Below are 7,197 nucleotides of genomic sequence, written 5' to 3' on the forward strand. Positions count from 1 at the left end.
TCGAGGAACCTTCCTCTTCTTCAGGGATGACAGTGCGAATATTCACAATGATTATTAATAATAATAATAATAATAATAATCATTGTGAATATTCGCACTGTCATCCCTGAAGAAGAGGAAGGTTCCTCGAAAATTCGGATTATTCATTAAATCAAGATTGGCTATTAATGCATTCCCTGCATTCCTCTGTTGTGACTTTATTATTGCTATTTCTAGTACTGCCAATACAACAACTACAATATATGTATATATATATATATATATATATATGTAAGGATATATCACTTATTAAATGTTAACGTGGCAAACTGGAACACACAATGATACAAACATGCCATCTATTATACTGTATTACACAGAAGAACCTCGTCATATGTGACACTGCACCTCAAAACAAACAAAAAGTCGCCAGACATGAATTTTTAGTTAAGACCATATTTTGAAAGAGCAGACTTTAAGCTTTAAAATGATGTATAACTCAAATCAAATGGACTCTCCTAACATACCTAAATATTGGAAAGAAAGCACAAACTCAGGAAAAGTGTGAAGTGAGAAAAGAGGCTCTGAAGTACAGTGTCTATTCAAGCGCTTAATCTTTACCAAGCCGTACTGGCTGTGCAATGAATGGGACAAAAGACAGGAAGTAAACCACCAGAGTAACAACAATGAAGGGATTATCAGATTAAACTGAAATTAACCATGCCTCATAAACACATTCTGTCCATAATTAATGCCAACTTTCAAAGCAGTAGCACTATCCTTTCAAAAGTTATTAGAGTTGAAAGTGAAGAGTGTGGACAAGGTTTTTCAGAAATGAAAAAGGGATTCTAAAGACACACCTAATCACACTATTCTTCCAAAAATGTTCGAGATAAACTGCTAAAAAAAACACACTTTCCTGCCCGTTTTATGATACCAAATTTTAGCATAATGTAAAAGAAGACCCGCTCTTTCAGAAAATATGAAAAAGTCAAGTTTGGCTAGGTTGACCCATTTCACTTATTTTCAGTCCTCACGCAAAATCAGTGTGTGCGACTTTATGTTCGTTTTGAGGTGCACGGTCACATATGTAGCATCGTAGCAAGATGATGTCACCATCTGACATTCCGTTTCCGATTCCGTTTCCGATTTATCTTTTATTAGTCTATGACGGGACATTGAAATTCACTCCGAACACCACTTTTATAATGACAAAAAAAAAAGACAAGACAAGACAATGATGCTACGGAAACTTGAAAAAAAAACCACAATGTATAGGAAGTTTATTTTGTCCATAGTAACTCTGTCGATAACATAGTAACGGGCTGGTACCGCAACACACTTTGCATATACACCAATGCTGCATTGTACAGATATGCACAGACTTAAAGAAACACATACAGACACACAAACATACACAAATATATATTATATATAATAATTATATTCACCCTCCTAACTCTACAAAAAAAAAAATGGTTAAATCGGATTTTTCCAATTAAGTTGGTCCCAATGAAATAAAAGTCAAGAGACTTAGACAAAGCATAATTCTTTCATGTACAACGTGAATGACAAACAGCTATTTCAATATTGGTCATTTCTAGGTATGTACATGTAGGCCTATACAGTCGTGTACTGGGATACTGCAGTCAAAAACATTTCTTACTTCATACGTTGCACAAAACAACATACATACATGATACACTATAATCACTGCAAAGAATAAACCGCCATGATTGGTCAAAGAAGTGAAACAAACACCAAGTGGATGTTCTTACATGCATATTTCTCACTTTGAGGTTTCCCATTTTCATTTTTGCAAAGGGTAAACATGTACACATGACCGAACATTTCTACATACACAAATATTACAGTCTGCACTCCACAATGCATTATGAGAGGTTGCCACGACTCTAAAAGCACAATCGTGCTTGTTTTACACATTTTCAGCCACGAACACAGCTGAGACACTGCAACATAGAAAAAAAAAATCTGTCGAAGACCTGTGATCAATTCCAGAACATGATTGATATATGCAGTACACCAACCACTCAAACAGGTTCTTTAACTTGTCATTCATTCAAAGTCTGGAAGACTAGACTGGACGAATAAGAGATGAGTGAATTGCTCAAAAGACAACTCACAAACACAGCAGAATTATACCAGCGATTCAAAAATATGATTGTTAGACTAGCCCTCTTCCTAAAGTCCAGTGAATTTTCTTATTTCTCCTAATCTCAACAATAACGTGTTTTTTTCTTCATATCAAACTCATTTGGTCTAGGATTGAAGAATAGAAAAGTTAAGCACACCAATGGCCAGTGGAATCCCTCACAAACAGCAGGAAACACCAAAAAAGACTTGATATCAAAATAATACGCAGAAAAATTAAATCATAGGACTCCCAGGCACTAGGAGCTGAAGCATTATACCAACCATCTGGAAGCAAAAGGTTGGAATTTTGCACTGGACCATACGTACAGAAAGAATGGCACATACGGTACCATGGAAGTGTCACTTCACATCACTACACCTCTGAGCCTCATGCTATAACACACATAAACCATACCATTTTTGGAATGAAATGAATACTAACTTGTACTATACTTTATAAATTTAGAGGTGTAATTCATATCGATCACTTTCATGATCTGAAGCACATACTCTCCACAGATAATCATATGAAACAAATAACGATTATAAGGATCTTCTTCATACTGTGAATGATTCGGATTAATTTATCATCATTTTTCTCATTCATGCACAACTTGTGTGAAATGTGATGTTCAACATTACATTACGTCTGTAAAGTCAATTTCTAATGTACCTCGCCTTGAGGACATGATAATGCTGTGGATATAATACACTGTATTTCGATTCACACAGGTAGAGGGCTGCCAGATGATGACGTCAAAATGACATCATTTATTTTGAAGCTCTGTACACATTTTGAATTTTATATTATTAGTTTTTATGCCCACACACTCTGTGCCATCTCCACTGCCCGAGATGGGAAGCATCCATTCTGACTTTGCCACATCACGGTCATCAGCGACATCTTTTTGTCTGTGATGTCTCATCAAACGCCATCACTGTCATTCACTCTGGAATTAAAACACTTCTTCTATCAAGGGTACACAAACGTCAGCAGTCCATATTCAAAGGACCAGCAGATATGATCAAGTTTACCATTTTTGTTTTGGGTTTTTCAGTATCCCCTTTGGTAACAATCAGGGTAGCCCAGATGCCTGTTGTACAAGACACCTTTGCATGTCACTTCACATGTATACTTGTAAAGTTCACCATGGGCGTATGTATACGCCATTTTTCTTGAAAGGAACTTGTGACAAAACAAGGCACTGTAGAACAGCCATTGTGGTTCTTAAACATGAATATTCATGAGTAGTACTGTGATTACGTAATAGATGTCTTGCAAAAAGCTGCAGGTAAAAATAAAAAATGAACTCAGGAATGTAGAAATGGAAGACACATAAATAAACGCACCAAAAATATATTACTGGCACTCTAATCCAACAATGCTATCAGTTCACTAATGTCAAATCAATGTAAAATCAAGTCAAATCATGAGCAGCATGTGTGCCTACGTAATTAACGACAACCAACATTTACAGCTTGTGAAATTTCACATTTGATATCACATACACAGATAACAGATGGGCTTCACTGTACAATGATTTTCTTCATCACAGTGCAGTGTAAAGTGCAGGTGGAGAAAAAAATACATGTACCTACAAAAATATCTGATTTTTTTTTCTTTCTGTGACATAACATTCATGGTATATTTCTGCTGAGCAAACCAGACGGCAAAATCAAAGATTTTTGTCACTCGGGTGCATGCAGTAATTGTCTTATATATTCTATGTGGAAGATGTGATACAGATTCTTGATTAAAGCACTTTGGTGCATGTACTATGTTAATGTACTGTGTAAATACTTTTGATTCAATAAGTATACACATGTAGTGATTCAATCCATTCCATCTTTCATGGCTAGACATTTTATATAAACATATAGTGTCACTGGGGCGACAAGACCTCGTACCTGAAATTTTGGTGAAAATGACTTTTTTTGATTAATGGTCAGATAATCAGTTAAGTGATGTCCTGTCCAAATCCTAGCTGTCTTACTCCCAAAATAAAGCCACCATGGCATATCAAAGGAAAGGCTATCCCATTTGATATAGTACTTTGGTTGGGATGTTTGTTTTTTTTTTGCTCTCCTGAACATTTGACATTTTGTAGATACGAAGTCTTGTCGCCCCAATGAGGATATAGCTTATGAAATAATTAAACTTTGACTGATTTTCTTTGTTATATACAGTCTGTAAGTACCGTGATTTGTCATCCCATACATTATAATTATTGGAAGATTGATCAAGTCATAATCACACTTTTTGTGTGTGTATGTGTTAAATGACACGAGTACATGCACTTAGAAAAGCCCCATGCAAGCTGCACATATTTCTTATAATAATCTTTAAACTAAAATTTCTTCTCTAAATCTCTTTTAGCGCTACAAACATAAATCTACAGATGATGGAAGACAGCATGGTATTGTTCACCTGAAATGGAATTACACAAACTGATGGCAAGTTTGGTTTTGGTTGAGTTGGTTAAGTCTTGAGTTTACCATATGAAACAGGTAGTTACAAGGAAAGTGGTCATACCATAGTACAGTATGTATGACATACAAGAAACTACTAGATTGCCATGTGGTTTTTTGTTTTTTTTAAACATGATTGATACGATTTAAGTAATACTCTATGCCCTTTGTTTTGTGTTTTTTCTTTGTTAAGGTACACACATTGAATACATTTTAGGAGACACTTCTCCCATAAAATCATTCTGTACAACATCCATCCACTTCACTCCAGTTTCAACAAAATCAGTTTCAACTGTTAGATATTATCAGTGGATGCATCGTAATAGGAACTACCCATGTATTCTTCAAAGAAAAATATAAATATATGGTCAATGACATTACTGTCTGAAGATTGTCAAAAGGAATATCGAAAACTTAAGCTCAGCATATACTCCCAGCTAGCTGGAGGCTGGAATTCATATTTCAGACAAAATCTGATAAAACTGTTGGTTACAAACGAAGGTGAAAAAATAAAGAATGTTTGTACCAATAGCATAAATAATAGCATAATTCTTAAAAACTTTTGGTCACAAACAAAGGTGAAAAAATAAAGAATGTTTGTTCCAATGGCATAAATGATAGCATAATTCTTTTTCCTCCCTCTCCCTCTTCTTCAGATAGTTTTTTCTTTCTCTCTCTCTCTCCCTCTTTTGTTGAAATGTGTCACTTTTTTCATTGTCAGTGAGAAAAAGAATACTGAAAACAGCAAACCACATACAACCAATTATACTGTTTGTTTGTTTGTTTGTTTGTTTGTTTGTTGTTGTTGTTGTTTTTTTTTTGGGGGGGGGGGGGGTAATTTTGGTCATCAACAATTATGAGTACTATCTTAAATATTTCACAGTTAGTCCGCATGATTCACAACAAAACACATTTGAGTACGGAGTTATTCACAACAACAACAAAACTGCCTGTCTTTTTAGACTTTTTTTTTTCCGCAACCACAACTGTTCTTCTATCAAACACTACCATTTCAGGTGGAAAAAGCAAGATGAATGTCATAGACAATCAGACCATTGTACAGGCAAGAATGATCCCAGCTCCCTACCTCTCTGAACTGTATACATGTACTGTATATGCAGAATATTTTGCAAGGTTTTTATTTTTGTGAATTTCGTGAGTCAAGTGCTATTATCCCCGAATTTAAAAACATGCGAAAAGTATTAACTCTGCTCCCGACATGAAAGTAACATACACACATACATTTCTCTATTCAGTACTGTGCTCCACAATCATGAATTCAACCACTCGGGAAATTGCCGGAAAGTCCTGATCTGCAAAAAATTAGACTCGCTACATATATGGCAAATACAGTACCTCATCTCAGCAGCGTGGTAGCGCAGCCATTGTGGAACCAATATGTCCATCCCAGCGTTTTAAAACAATATTTCCCAAAAATTCTCTGAGATGCGGTCAAGGTGATGTTTCTCTCTGACAGGTGCACAGTCCCGGTAGTGTAGAGGGCGCTGTTGATGATACTGCCGATCACCATGAGCATTGATATGAAGATTACCGAAGTTGAGCTGTCATCAAGAGTAAAGTGCGTAGGTGTTGCTAGGTAACGTTGCCTTCATTGTCTTCTCTGCGCATCGCACAGTCTGTAGTAATGCCACGGAGCGTGCACATGTGCTTGTTATTATGACACCACAAAAAAAGTTTGCTAAAGCTGTCATCCCCCTCAGCCGAATCATGAGCCGAACAGTGATCGTACCACTGACTACAGTGAATTGGACTTCTTCCGGCTCGGGGAAGTGGGCCACAGTGTAAGCGCTAAAGAGGAGTCGATAGCATAGGTCTCTATAGGAAACTTGCGCCGTGCGCCCACGTACGCATTTGACTAAAACACCGGGACCATGCACCTTTAACACCTTCAGTGCCAGTAACTTTTGAGAGTGTGTACAATGATACAGGGTTGTCTGTGCCAACTGACACTCAAAACACACAGAGGATTAAAAGAAATGACAACTCTTGGTTTGAGTTATTTCAGGGTTGATCTTTTGAAAGTATCCATGAATCAGTGGAAATTTGAATGAAATCAGGCAAATAAATCATTATGAAAGTCACAGTTTTTGGGAAAAAAGGGAGAAACAAACACAAGATAGAAACAGACCAGTCACTAGAGAGGGGTTAACCAAACTGGTCACAACTTGCACACTTGTCTGTTTGCATTTTACAGAAAACTTCATCTAATCTTTTAGCTTCTTCTGATTCATTTTGTTTCTTTTTATTCAAGGTCCAACCTTGTCGTTCATCACACAGAATGAATGTCTGCATGCTGTATCACGATTCCACAGAAACAGATAATTTCAATTACAAGGCAAGGCAATTGCCAGATTGTGTCACATCCGCACACAACAATGTGGAATGCACTCTCTCATACACGAATTGGATAAAGGACAGGCATCCATTTTGATTCATTAGTCCTGTTTCCACTCACAATGGGATGGGAGACACAAGAAATTGTGACTTCCACATCCCATGCCCAATTCAGTTCAAATTTTTACTGACTCATTTAAATTTCCATGATGTTTACACTGAAGATAACTTGACATGAGA

Source organism: Diadema antillarum, unplaced genomic scaffold, assembly GCF_040938485.1.
Source record: "Diadema antillarum isolate AM-2024a unplaced genomic scaffold, OU_Dant_1.0 seq00001698_RagTag, whole genome shotgun sequence".
NCBI lineage: Eukaryota > Metazoa > Echinodermata > Echinoidea > Diadematoida > Diadematidae > Diadema > Diadema antillarum.